This window comes from Sus scrofa, chromosome 8, assembly GCF_000003025.6.
Source record: "Sus scrofa isolate TJ Tabasco breed Duroc chromosome 8, Sscrofa11.1, whole genome shotgun sequence".
NCBI classification, from domain to species: domain Eukaryota; kingdom Metazoa; phylum Chordata; class Mammalia; order Artiodactyla; family Suidae; genus Sus; species Sus scrofa.
In genome coordinates this window covers 55,319,771-55,334,910 of record NC_010450.4, presented here as the reverse complement: position 1 = coordinate 55,334,910, position 15,140 = coordinate 55,319,771, and the positions used below count along the sequence as shown (strand labels likewise).

The window sequence follows — 15,140 nt, the reverse complement described above, 5'->3', positions numbered from 1 at the left end:
CCTTAACCCACTGAGCAAGGCCAGGGATCAAACTTGCCTCCTCATGGATCCTACTCAGATTCATTTCTGCTGAGCCACGACAGGAAATCCTAACAGGTGCTGTTCCTCCCTCACTTTTCTTTTTCTTTTTCTTTTTTTTTGTCTTTTTGACTTTTCTAGGATCACTCCTGCGGCATATGGAGGTTCCCAGGCTAGGGGTCTAATTGGAGCTGTAGCCACCGGCCTACACCAGAGCCACAGCAACTCAGGATCCAAGCCGCGTCTGCGACTTACACCACAGCTCACGGCAATGCCGGATCCTCAACCCACTGAGCAAGGCCAGGGATCGAACCCGCATCCTCATGGTTCCTAGTCAGATTCCTTAACCACTTCGCCTCGACAGGAACTCCCCTCCCTCACTTTTCAAACACATTGGTTCATAGCTACAACATTCAAAAATCTAAGAGTGTAGCACATCAAAGCAGGTGTCAGTCCATGATTCCACTTTTGACATGTTAAGACATGGATTTTCAGAGACCATAATACAGTACAAAAGAAAGAAGTAGAACATCAGGAATTTTATAAATATTTAACCATCTAACCATTGCATTAGAGGTCATAGGTTAAAAGATGTGAGAAAGAGTGGGAGTTCCTGTCATGGCGCAGCAGAAATGAATCCGACTAGGAACCATGAGGTTGCGGGTTCGATCCCTGACCTTGCTCAGTGGGTTTATGATCCGGCATTGCTGTGAGCTGTGGTGTAGGTCTCAGATGTGGCTCGCTTGGATCTGGCGTTGCTATGACTCTGGTGCAGACTGGCAGCAACAGCTCTGATTAGACCCCTAGCCTGGGAACCTCCACATGCCACAGGTGGGGCCCTAAAAAGACAAAAAGACAAAATAAATAAATAAAAATAAAAGATGTGAGAAAGAAGATATATAGTGAAATTATACAATTCAACCTGTAGTTCTCAATTGTGGATGACTGTTCCTCCAAGAGACTTGGCAGTGTGTCAGAGACATTTTTGATCCCAAGTGGGTGGCAGGTGCAACGAGTGGCATCTAGTGGGTAAGGCCAAGAGATGCTGCTGAACACCCTACAGCATGCCAGACAGCCCCCAGACGAGCATTACCTGCTCCCAAATGTCAGTAGCGCCAACGCTGAGAGGCCTGAGTTAGACCATGGACTGGCAAGGCCTCAGGGCTCAAGGTTCCACCATGTCTGCTTACTAACCCTGTCCCTGTGTATTCACATGACTTTTCTTAGTGTTCAGGAAAGGAGCATGATAGTGACATCTTTCACTCAGAGGAGAGACCAGTGAACTGAGTGGACAAAAATTAGTTGTGCAAATAAAAGTCACAGAAATAATAAATACACCAGTGAACTGAGTGGACAAAAATTAATTGTGCAAATAAAAGTCACAGAAATAATAAATACATTACGGTAGGAAAAAGCCACCATAGCAGAAATATTGCAGCACAGGAAGTGTCTTGATGACCCCGTGCACCATCTTCAGAACCTAGTTGTCTTCCCAACAGCCTTAACCTCCAAAGGGAGAAAAGTGAAGTTTACTGTCACTTTGAAAAACTCCATTAGCCAAGCATAAGTTTAGTGACTCCCTCCTGACCACTCCAGGTGATGGGCTGGTGCAAATATTCAGAGTTCAAGGTGGGTGAGGTGGGCTTATTTAAATGCTTCAAAGAGCAGTGGCTCCTGGGATGGGGCGAGACTCAGAAAATGCCTATTCCATCTATACTATTGACTTTCTGTTCTATGCAGGGGTTTGTGGAAAATTCACTTAATTTCAGACACTTCCTCAAGTCTATAAAATTGAGATAATTGTTGTATTACAAATCTTACATCTAATTACAAAGTTACGGAGTTCCCAACATGGCACAGTAGTTAAGGAATCCGACTAGAAACCATGAGGATGCGGGTTCGATCCCTGGCCTTGCTCAGTGGGTTAAGGATCCGGCATTGCCGTGAGCTGTGGTGTAGGTCACAGACGCAGCTTGGATCCCACATTGCTGTGGCTGTGGCGTAGTAGGCCGGTGGTAACAGCTCCAATTTGACCCCTAACCTGGGAACCTCCATATGCCTTGGGAGCGGCCCTAGAAAAGGCAAAAAGACAAAAAAAAAAAAAAATACAAAGTTATGATGGTGTCTGAAAATAAACTATGAGCAAAGTATACTAGGCAAATACCAACAAAAAGAAAGCACAAGTGGGCCACTGGATATTGATATGCAAAAAATGAAGCCAGGCCAGTATCTCACATCAAATACAAAAAAATTAAGAATGGATCACAGACCTACCTAAAAGTAAGAGCTAAAACTATAAAATTCTTAGAACATAGGAATAAATCTTCACATCCCTGGATTAAACAGTGTTTTCTTAGCTATGACACCAAAAGTACAGGCGACAAAAGAAAAAATAAATAAAACTAGGTTACATCAAAATTAATCACTGTTGCGCTGCAAATAATAGGATCAAGGGGACGAAAATAGGACCCACAGGGTAGGAAACTATATAGGTTTCCCCACTATCTGAAAATAGAGCAGTCCTAGGAAACCTTTCATAAGCCAAAATGGTTTAAAGCAAAGAAGTAATTACCTCAAGGATGCATCTTGCTAACAGATACACAAATAAATCAAGAAAAAGCACAGATACTCACCGACACATTTCAAACTGTGGCAGGTCAATGCTGAGATCCTGAGTGTTTTCCTGGGATAGAGCTTGGAGGGGCCACTCACGCAACTTGGGAGGCAGGACTTTTCTATAACCATTCTCTGCAAAATGCAAAACATGCTGAATGATGTTTTTCCTTTTTCCCTTTTTTTGGGGCGGGGGAGTGAAAACGCTCTTTGGATTTCATTCAGTTAGCAAAAAACAGGCAGGTTTTTTGTAAGCATCAAGTGGCATCAAGTGAACTTTTAAAAATTGGGGGATTCTTTTTTTTTTTTTTTTTTTTTTTGCCTTTTCTAAGGCCGCTCCCACAGCATATGGAGATTCCTAGGCTAGAGGTCTAATCGGAGCTGTAGGCCAGCCGCTGGCCTACGCCAGAGCCACAGCAACTCGGGATCCGAGCCTTGTCTGCAACTTACACCACAGCTCACAGCAACACCAGATCCTTAAGCCACTGAGCAAGGCCAGGGATCAAACCTGCAACCTCATGATTCCTAGTTGGATTCGTTAACCACTGAGCCACGACGGGAACTCCAACGGTGGATTCTTGTACTTGCAAATCATATACACATCTGGTAAGGAACTTCTACACAGAATATGTGAAGAACTTGAACAACTCGATAGTAAAAAAGAGAAATATCCCAATTTTTAAATGAACAAAGGGTCTCAATAGACATTTCTCCAATAAAGACATACAAGTGGCCAATAGGCAATTGAAGAGATACTCAACACCATTAAGCATCAGGGAAATGCGAGTCAAAACCACAATGAGATATTACTTTACATTCACTAGGATGGCGATAATAATAAAAAAAAAAGATAATTAATGAGTGTTGGTGAGGATGTAGGAGCCTTGGAGCACCCACATATTGCTGGTGGTAATGCAAAATGGTGCAGCCACTTTGGGAAATAGTTGGCAGTTCCTAAAAATGTTAAATACGGAGTTACCATCTGACCCAGAAATTTCATTCCTAGGTACACAGCCAAGAGAAATAAAAGCATATATCCATACCAAACATATACATGGATGTGTACAGTAGCATTACATATAATGACCAAAGTGGAAATAATTGAAATGGCCATCACCTAATGAATGGATTAAACAAAAGGAAGTGTTATCCATGCAATGGAATATTTGGCAGAAAAAAAGGAATGAAGCACTGAAGCATGCTACCCGTGGATGAACCTGGAAAACCTGATGTAAACCAAAGAAGCTGGACACGAAAGATCATATACCGTATGAGTCCATGGATATCAGTGTTCGGACAGGTGAGTCTAGAGAGATGAGAGCAGATTCATACCCTGTGGTTGGGGGAAGGGGGTGCGATGGAGAGAGACTCAATAATGCAGGGTTTCTTTTTAGGATGATGAAAATGTTCTAAAATTGACTGTGGTCATGGTTGTACAACTTATGAATATACTAGAAATCATCAAATGAATTTTATGGAGAAGTACAAATTATATCTCAATAAAGCTATTAAAAAAGAAAAGAGGAGTTCCTGTTGTGGCGCAGCAGAAACAAATCTGACTAGGAACAGTGAGGTTACGGATTCCATCACTGCCCTCTCTCAGTGGGTTAAGGATCCGGCGTTGCCATGAACTGTGCTGTAGGTCGCAGATGCCACTCGGATCTGGTGTTGCTGTGGCTGTGGTGTAGACCGGTGGCAGTAGCTCTGATTGGACCCCTAGCTTAAGTAGCAAAATTAATATCTGATAAAAAGACAGTTTGTGCTAAAATGTATCAAACGCTAAATGGTACAGGCCAACAGCAAAAAATAAGTCTTGAAAATGTATGTATCTAACAATAGAAAATTTGAATTATTTCAGCCAAAAATTGAAATTAAAGGTGAAAATAAAAATCTGCTATCAGAGTTCCCGTCATGGTGCAGCGGAAACAAATCTTGTCTGTGAGAGAGTTTTTAACTTTTCTGAGAAAATGAAATGTCACAAAGATAATTACATAGAAAATTATTAGGCTTGTGTTCCCATTTGGCTCAATGGGTTGAGAACCCAACTAGGAACCATGAGGATGCAGGTTGGATCCCTGGCCTTGCTCAGTGGGTTAAGGATCCAGCGTTGCCATGAGCTGTGGTGTAGGTCGCAGATGTGGCTCTGATCCCGCGTTGCTGTGACTGTCGTGTAGGCTGGGCAGCTGTAGCTCTGTTTCGACTCTTAGCCTGGAAACCTCCATATGCCACAGGTGTCGCCCTAAAAATAAAAATAAAAAGAGAGAGCAAGAGAAAATTAACAAGCTTGATCTAAAAGATATGAAGAAATAAACAGAAAAATAAACATTCTGTACAAACCATTTGGAGCAGTCACAAAAATTTACCAAGTTTTAGTACTCCCCCCAAAAAACACCTCAGTAAATTCTAAAAACAAAAATACATACAGACCACATTCTTTGATTAAAATTCAATATATTAGAAATTTGTAATAAAATTCCATGTGAAAAATGTTAAACTTTGGAGTTCCCTTTGTGACTCAATGGAAATGAACCCGACTAGTAGCCACGAGGATGCAGGTTCGATCCTGGCCCTGCTCAGTGGGTTAAGGATCCAGTGTGGCTGTGAGCTGTGGTGTGGGTCACAGATGTGGCTTGGATCTGGCGTTGCAGTGGCTGTGGTATAGGCTGGCATCTATAGCTCAGATTCTACCCCTAGTCTGGGACCCTCCATATGCTGAGGGGGTGGACCTAAAAAGACAAAAAAAAAAAAAAAAGTTAATAACTCATGTTAAAGTAAGGCGACCATACTTTTTTGTTCACCCAGAATTGTATCAGCTTACACCTACTGTCTGGACATAATATATATATTTCACTCACAAAATTACCCCAATTTGGATAATGAATATATATGAATTATGTAGAATTAATGAACAATCCAGAACTGAATTTGGAGTCTACTTAGAAAGCAATGACAAAATACCTGTGGAGTTACAGCTCAAGTTTCTTCATGGACATTTAAGAAAGATTAGAAGTAAACTAAATATATAACTCAGGAATGAAAACAAATAAAAGCAAAGAAAGCAGAGAAAGGGAAGGAATGAAATCAGAACTTGGAAAACAAATCCAGCATTTCACAAGAAAAAAGATGTAGTTAAGGTATGGATTTTTAAAAATCTAGATGAAACAGATTTTCCAGAAATTCTTAATTTCCAAAACTGGCCTGAGAAGGGGCAGAAAAATCAGAACAAATCAGTATTTGTAGGAGAAATCAACAGGACGTTCATTTTTTTTTTTTTCTAAATAAGTCACCCACCCAGGTGACGTCATGAGCCAGCTCTGACAAACTTGCCAGGAGCCAGTGGTTCCGTGTAGCGCCAAGGGCTCCAGGGCCTGGGGGACAGATTCACTGCACACTCAGGATGCTGGCTAATGTGACAGCAGTCAGGGCTGCTCCCGCAGGAGAGACAACAACTGGCCAATCTACCTAAGAACACAGATAAAAACCCCAATCAAATACTAGAAAGTCAAAGCCAGTGTGAATTAAAGATAATATCATGGTTCTGGAACTGGATAGTGGTAATATTTGTACAACATTGGGAATGTATTGTATGCCACTGAATCATAAACTTAAAAATTGTTTAATCTCATTTTTCTTTTTAGGACCACACCCGCGGCATATAGAAGTTCCTAGGCTAGAGGTGGAATCAGAGCTGCAGCTGACAGCCTACACCACAGCCACAGCAACACAGGATCCTTAACCCACTGAGCACGGACCAGGGAACTCTAAAATTTGTTTAAATGATACATTTTAAATATATTTTACCACAATTTAAAAAATTAACATTACAACTGTTGGTTCTCCATAGAGCTCTCATTTCTGCATGTCTTTTTAGCTGAGGCTAAAATGTTTTTGTTCTGGGTCATCCTTTTCAAGAATGTTTGTGCAGCTTTGGGAGGTAGAGACAGGGTCACCCCAGAGCAGGGGGCAGCTTTGTTTTCTGTGCAATACAAGAAAGATAACATTGGAGTTACCACTGTGGGGCGATGGGTTAAGAATCCGACTACGGAGGTGAGGGTTTAATCCTCGGCCTGGTGCAGTGGGTTAAGGACCCGGCATTGCCAGCAGCTGCAGCACAGGTCACAGCTGTGGCTGGGCTTCAATCCCTGGCCTGGAAACTTATATGTTCTGAGTGCAACTGTGGGAGAGAGAAAGGAAGAAAGGAGGGAAAGAGCAAGGGAGGGAGGGAGGAAGGAAGGAAGAAAACATCTTCCAGGGCAAAGATTGCAGGTTGCCTGAAGCTCCTTGTAGAAGATAGGGGTTTCCTAAACTCCGCTGTGGTAAAATCACACTGCATTTGCAATGCGCATCTAGGTTGGCTTATGTGCTCCCGACAGACATGAAACCGGAGTAAAATTCATGTGGCCTGCTGTGCAGTGACAGAGAGTATCACTCCTGGCCCAGAAGTCCCCTGTCCTCTGCTGGCGCCCTGATCCTGCAGCAGGCTCCATGCCAGGCTGCCAGTGGGACACAGCCTCAGACCACTTACAGTTCTCCTGCATGGGCAGCAAACAAAGGGTAGGTGTGAACAGATGTGGCTCCCTGAAGAGAAAGCGTGACGTTAGCAGCACGAACAGGCGGGGCTCTGCTTTCCACCGCTGCCCTGGACATAGGCACCAAGGCACCGTCCTGGCTGGTGCAGTGATGCTTGGATTTAACTGATGGGAGTGGGCAGGGTTCTGAATGAGGATGAGATGTCAACCTGACCTTAAGGATGGGACCTTTTGGACTAAGGCACGTCCAAACAGGCACGTGCTGTTGGGTTAAGAATCCCAAGTCGGGTTGTTGCCTGCACTTCTGAATAAATAGTAGGAACTGAGGTTTTATATGCCTGTACTCCTACCCCATAGTGTCAGAGGGGTTATCCTAATCAGGAAGAGCAGAAGGTTTGACAAGCTAAGAGACAACCCCCCCCTGCCGTTTGTCACCTTTGTCACATGGGTGAGCCAGGATTTAGTACATGTGCCTTTACTCTCTGATTTCAGGTTGTCACCATCTAGATGATATCCTATTGGCTTGCAGGTCAGAAGCCTCCATCTCAGGCCCTGAGCCTGCACCTGCAGCGCAGATCATAAACCCCAACAAAACCCAGGGGCCGGCTTCCCTTTTTTCGGCAGTGCCCATGGCATGTGGAAGTTCCCAGGCCAGGGATGGAACCCATGACACAGTTGTGGCCATGCCTGACCCTTAACCCACTGTGCCATACGGGAGTTTCCTTGTAGGTCTCTCTCCATGTGAAGTTTCTCAGGATTAAGCAGGCAGATTCCTCTGGTCCCCCGGGGAAAAGCTTTTTCCCTCCCCCCGCCCCCAGCCACAGAGGAGGTTTAGCTTCATGCTGGACTTTGGGGAACAGCAGGCAGTGTGAGCCTCACTTGGGCATTCTGTTTGGTCCTTTATATCAACTAACCCACAAACCAGCATTTTTTGCGCGGGGCCCAAACCAATAGCAATGAATGCTCTCTTTGTCCCTGCGAAGGGCCTACCCTGCAGCCTGGCATGAAATCATATGGGCCGCCTGAACAGAGAAATGGCAGCGGCCGGCAGTCTGCCCTCCTGCCGCGTCTGCCGCCCTGGAAACAGGAAACTCGCCCTCTCTCCAGCCTTTATTCTGCTCTGCCTCAGGCCATCTCGGACTCCGCCCCTGGCCATCGCGGGCTCTGCCTTGTTCGCCTACGAATGTGATGACTACCGCAGCATTTTAAATGTCTGGTGGATGCAAATTCATACACTTCTCCCTGCTGCTGAATGGCCTCAGTTTATGCCACCTTCACCTCTCGAGGCCACAGCTACTCGGTGACACAGCCATGTTTCTCCACAAAACCAATGTGATGACCATGATCCAAATCAAGTTTAATAAGAACCCCCCCAACGGGAGTGACGTGTGATCTTGGGCTGTTTGTACATGGGGGAGAGATGGCCATGGATCTTCCATCTTCCATCGTGGATGAGGGTTGCTTTCTCCCTCATCCATTGCCCGGTTAGCAACGACACCAGAGATGAGCCAGTCAGTCTAACTCGCAGGATGAGTCCTAACAACAGAGAACAGAATGAGTTCAGGCCTCATCCTCCATCTCCTTATTTAACCCCCAGGCTGCCCAGGAAGTCATCGATGGCTGTGGGCTCCCGGGAAGCAAGACTGAGCTCAGTCCTGCTGGGCAGCCTCTTTGTCCTGCTTTTGGCGTCTTACTGACGTCAGCTTTCATTAGAGCTCTGTAACCCACACTGAAGAGGCTTGGCCCCTGCCTTGCTGGCAGTTGGAGCAGATGGGCAGTGGATTGGGATAATCAAGTTTGGCCAGTGCTCTAAGGAACAGGGTGGAGTCCGATGGGAGAGGCAGTTCCATGGACACCGAGTACCCTGCATTTTCTTGCTGCGGGGATGCAAAGACTGCAAGGCCCTGGTTGCAGTTTGTCTGGGCCTTTTTCAGATTGTGCAGGCGTGAGCCACCTTGAGGGAGAGGGTGGCTCCTTCTGGGGAAGGAAGCAAAGGGCAGGCTTCCCCTATTGCCTGATGTACAAGAGGGGCATCCACCCAGTGCACCTAGTCTGTGATTTCAAACTCTGCATGTTAATACTCACCTGGGTGCCTCGGCATTGCCTGCTGAGTTCTAGGAGGGGAGAACCAGTGGACACGTATCACACTCTTGCCGCTTGCTGTGCCAAGAGTGACAAAAGGCCTTGGGCTCTGATCCGAGGGTCCCTATTGTGTGCCGGCATCTAGGAAACAGAAATAACTTACTAGCCTGCAACTGAGATAAAATAAATCCCAGACTTTTGTATTTGACAGTGTCTCAATTTCTATAACATATTGTTCTGAGATCTACATTATTTCCCTCCCCCCGCCCCCAACCATAGAGGAGGTTTAGCTTCATGCTGGACTTTGGGGAACAGCAGGCAGTGTGAGCCTCACTTATACCAAACTTTAGGATTTTTAATTTTCATGAATTTATCCATTTCATATATTAGCATATACTCACTCTTCATACTTTTATTTTCTCAATATTCAATGTATTTGTAGTCATTTCCTCTTCTGTTTTAAGCTCAATGTGTGTGTGCATATATATACATGTTTTGTTTCAAATAAAGTTCATTAATTAGTCCTCTTGTAGACCCAACTCTTAATTTTGTTAATCTCTATTTTTGTAGTTGATGTTATTGCTGTTTAACTCATTGCTTTCTCATCTTTATTATTTCTGTTATTTTTTGGGGAGGGCATCTGTTGGTACTACCTTTTTCCAACCTCTTTTTTTTTTTGGCTGCACCCGTAGCATGTAAAAGTTCCCAGGCCAGGGATCAAACCCATGCTGCCATCGGGACCTGCGCCACAGCAGTGGCAACGCTGAATCCTGTTTAAGTCCACCTTCTCCAATCTCTTGAGTTAAATGCTTGCTCATTAAGTTTTATTTCCTGATTAACATATTTAAAGTCACAATCACAACTGCATGGGATAGCTAGAGGACAGAGATGGCTCCCTGTTATAATAGGAGGGAAGGGAGTTATATGGACATAGATATGCTAATACACTTGGTGGGTGAGAAAGTTCTTTTCTTAGTGAAAAAAGAAGCTGAGAGCAAGGAGAGAGAACAGGTGAGAAATACTCCTGGGGAGAGGTTGAGTGTGAATTGCTTTAGTATTCTCACAGGGTGTTGTGGGTCTTGATTTTCAGGACAAGTTTTAAGTGAAAAGAGTCAGCATTTGTTTTTTCTCCAGCCATGGTCAGCTGCTTAGGTACAGGTGCAGAAAAGCTGAAGTGACTGGGTATAAACACAAGCTGAGTTTTCAGTTCACAAGGACAGAGAACTTAGGGCATAGGCAAGGGAAATGATGTCCATGCTACATAAAGAGGAACACGATAGTGACAGACTTTTAGATGAGGGACAGCTGACAGAAGCAACTGTCTATACATCTTGGTAGAGTCATAGAATTGTTGGGTTTGGCATAATCAACAGAGTGACCTAGAAAGAGGAGTAGGATGCTACAAGTTGAGAGTCTGGGGAGGTAATGACAAATCCTAGAGCAGTGTCTCCAAACTACAGGTTGAGTCCATCTGTGGGTGATGAAGTCAATTTGGTGGGTCAGTTTCTCAATCAGCATTTACAAATCTTGGCTGTGCACGAGTCACCTAGAGAAACTTAAATGCCTAACACCTTACTCCCGAGGATTCTGATTGACTTGGACAGATGATGTAAGGTTCAGAAACCAGTTTTTTATTAAAAAAAAATTTTTTTTTGGTTGCTTTTTTGGAGGCTCCCAGGCTGGGGATCGAATCAGAGCTATGGCTCCTGGCCTACACCACAGCCACAGCAATGCAGGATCCTTAACCTACTGGGGGAGGCCAGGGATCAAACCTGCATCCTCATGGATCCTAGTCAGATTCGTTTCTGCTGAGCCATGATGGGAACTCCTGTTTAACCATCTTGTAAACGGATTTCAAACAGAAACTTTGACTCTATTTTTTATATTCTGAACTAACTGGGAATAAAAAAAAGTCAGCAAAAATAATGCCTGGAATCTGAGTTCAGAGATTTCCCCATATCCCACCATGATAAAATCTGATTTGAATAAATTGTACTTAATTTTAGAATAATATTGCTAAAATTATAAAAATATGTGTAGGGAGCAAATAAATTGACTGGAAAGTTTATTGGAAAAATCTATGTCAAGCTCCATAATTGAAAATTATTTAAAACAAATTAAAAACATCTATAAAAGGTCAGAACAGTCAGTACTTTAAGATCAAACTAATTAAAAAACTCTAGTAGCATGGTTATGAAAATAACAATTATAGCAAGCTATACATTTTTAGAAAACATTAAAAATAAAATATCTAACAAAATATGTCTTGCTGTTGCTTTGGGGGAAAAGGTGGGAACAAATAATTTTTATTTTATTTACACACATTTATTAAAAGATATTCCATATGCCATTGAAAACAATATTATTTCTATTGCATTTTGCTCTAATACACAAATTCACACACAGGAGATGGAAAATATAAAATTACAAGGGTGGTGGAAAGTAAGCCACATCATAGCCACACACACACTGAGCACCAGGGGAGAATCTAAACATATAAGAAATATTAGTTGTAGAAAAAAAGCACTGTGTGCCCCCATGTGCACACAAACACACAAACTCCACTTTATAACCACAGGAAAAAAGAAATATACCATAAATAAATGCTCTTCCATTTTCCTATGTCAGTTTTTAAGTTCTTTTTGGATCATAATGAAGTCTATTAAAAACAGGATTTTCTTCAAATGTGTATGGTTCAAACACGATTAGTTTCCATATGACAATCTATATTCTGTTCTTTTATTAATATCTGCATATATCTAAATTCCTTAAAATTATAACTTTGAAAATTGTGGGAAGCTGTTTTCTATTTAATATGCCACAGTGCAAAGACTGATAAATTACAATACACAGGTTTAGAAGCAAAAAACAGGATATTATTGAATGTATATACTTTGGTACTCAAAATTTTAAATTAGTAAGGTAAGGAATTTTACTTACTGAAAAATGTCCCAAATTTCTATTCTATCATTTTACAAAATTCTAAATACAGCTTTCAGTTTGATTCTGAGAGTCTGTATAATGTGAAGAGTCCATGTGATAGCCAAAATAACAAAATACTGTATATAATCTACAAATGTATCTTTCCCATCATAGTTCTGCTAGTTGGCAGTAACAAATACATGGTAACCATTATTTTATCAAGATCTCTGTTATTATACAAATAGACTTGAATATATCCCCCTCAATGATAGATAGCATATTGCGAATAATTAATTTTACATTTAGATGAAAAAAGTTAAACATGACAGCATAGCACCAAGTTGATCATCCTTTGTGAATGCATTGAAGATTTGGGTCATAAACATAAGAATGAAAGTTAAATACACTTTAAAAACAAGTACAGTAAGAATATTTACAAACATACACCATGGCTCATTAAGAAAAAGATTATTAAAGCATAATGTGAACAATACATTATATTAATTCACAGTATAAACATACTTTGGGGAGTAATTTTAAGTCAGGAACAATGAAAACACACAACATCAGCACTAGTAATACATATTCTGTTCTGTCATATACATGAAAATATACACATAGATACAGTTCTTTTAAACTCAATTTTTTACATAAATATTCACTGATTTAAATAAAAGTTGACAGAGGTAGAATTTGTGTCAATGTTCATGATTTTCAGGAACAAGTATTTCAAATATTTCATTACTGTTTGTCCTTTAAAAAAATCCATATAGCCAACTCACTGAAAGCTGTCATCCTGAAAAAGAGGGACGGGGAAAAGACATTAGGAAAAAAGGATTAAATTAATATGTTCATGAAAAACTGAAATTCAGTAAGGTTTTAATTGAAATTATAGTCTCTAATAAAACCTTTGCCCACAATCAAGTTATATTTAATAGTTGAGAAGAACTGTTCTGTATTTCAGATATTCCTTCTGAACTACCAAAGTACATCGAAGTACTGAGTACTAAAAAAATGATATACAGTGAAAAGAATGGGGTAAACAGGGCTTGTTAACTGAGAAAAACCACTCAGAAGAAGGAAGAATAGGGTTAATAAAATTATACACAAGTACTATAAATTATGTTCTGAGTCTTTTTAAAAATTTTATTTATTTATTTTTCTTTTTTGGGTGCTCCACAGCAAATGGTATTGCCCATTCGAGCTGCAGTTGTGACCTAAACCACACCTGCACAATGCTGGATCTTTAACCCATGGTCTGGGGCTGGGGACTGAACCTGCATCCCAATGCTCCCAAGACGCCGCCAATCCTGTTGCACCACAGTGGAAATGCCTATGTTCTACTAGTCTTAAAAATAGGACGTTAGGGGTAGTCAAATATTTTCCCAATATTTGACCCTATGTGCTATCTAATTACCCTCCCAATGAAAACACCTCACATGTTAAAATATGAAAAATCACACTCTGGAAACACTGAGAAAGTAACTTTTCCTACACCTAAGAAGACCTACTTGAAGAAATTATCAGGCAAGTTGTGAAATAATGATGTAAAAGATTATTCACAGGAAAAAAAGGAAACAACTCTACGTCCCATGAGGAGAATGACTAAATGAATCACCGAACATCCACATGATGAACTACTAAATCACTATTTTAAAATGGCATTTTATAAAATGCTTTTTTTGGTGTGTGTGTGTCTTTTTGCCATTTCTTGGGCTGCTCCCATGGCATATGGAGGTTCCCAGGCTAGGGCTTGAATTGGAGCTGCAGCTGCCGGCCTACGCCTGAGCCACAGCAACGTGGGATCCCAACCACGTCTGCAATCCACACCACAGCTCATAGCAATGCTGGATCCTCAACCCACTGAGCAAGGCCGGGGATCAAACCTGCAATCTCATGGTTCCTAGTTGGATTTGTTAACCACTGAGCCACGACGGGAACTCCAAAAAATGCTTTTAATGATCAGAATAAACGCATGCAACCATATTAAGGGCGAAATCTCCACAGAACAATACAAGCTGGTACAAATCATTGTAAAGATGATTTCTATTAGAGTTACATATGTGTATCTACATGTTTGTATATATTTATTCCAAATTAAAGAAGGATGTATACCAAAATGCTAAATGTTATTTTCTCTGGTTGTGGGATTTTGATTTGTCGGTCCATGTTCACAGAATTTTCACAACAGCCAAAAGTTGGAAGCAACTCAAGGTATGAATGGATAAAGTATAAATACAGGTACTATGGGAGACCATTCAGCCTGCAAAAGCAAGGGGATTCTGACACATGTTCCCACGTGGATAAAACCTGAAAACGTTACAGTGAGGGAAATAAGATAGTCCCCAAAAGACCAACACCGCATGATTCTACCTACATAAGGGACAGGGAGCAGTAACATTCAGAGACAGAAGTTGTATAGGTGGTTGCCAGCGAGGGTAGGGGGTAGAGGGGTTGTGGGAATGGGGAGTTATTGTTTAATGAGTAGCAAGTTTCAGTGGGGAAGAAAAAAGTTCTGGAGGGAGTTCCTGTCGTGGCTCAGTGGTTAACAAACCTGACGAGTATCCATGAGGATTAGGGTTGGATCCCTGGCCTCGCTCAGTGGGTTAAGGATCCAGCATTGCCATGAGCTGTGGTGTAGCTTGCAGACACGGCTCAGATCCCGCGTGGCTGTGGCTATGGTGTAGGCTGGCGGCTACATCTCCAACTCGACCCCTTCCTGGGAACCTCCATATGCCACGAATGTGGACCTAAAAAAACAAAACAAAACAAAACAAAACAAAAAAGTTCTGGAGACTGATAGTACAGACGATTTTTTGCATCTATTACATGTGGAAGTTCCTGAGTCAGGGACTGAACCTATGCCACAGGGACAACGCCAGATCCTTAACCTACTGCAACAGAAGGGAACTCCAGATTTTTGTACAAGAGAGTGAATATACTAACTGCTAGAGAAACATACACTTAAAAATGGTT

At 41.9% G+C, this 15,140-nt stretch overlaps 1 protein-coding gene across 3 annotated transcripts in view; it reads right to left on the bottom strand.

Annotated features, from left to right (window-relative positions):
* Window positions 11,515–15,140, bottom strand: part of CEP135 (centrosomal protein 135) — a 72,495-nt gene continuing 68,869 nt past the window's right edge. For all 3 annotated transcript variants that reach the window (XM_021101350.1, XM_021101352.1, XM_021101351.1), the window contains one exon: window positions 11,515–12,960. The gene's annotated coding sequence lies outside the window, so the exon portion shown is untranslated. The remainder of the gene's footprint in view (window positions 12,961–15,140) is intronic.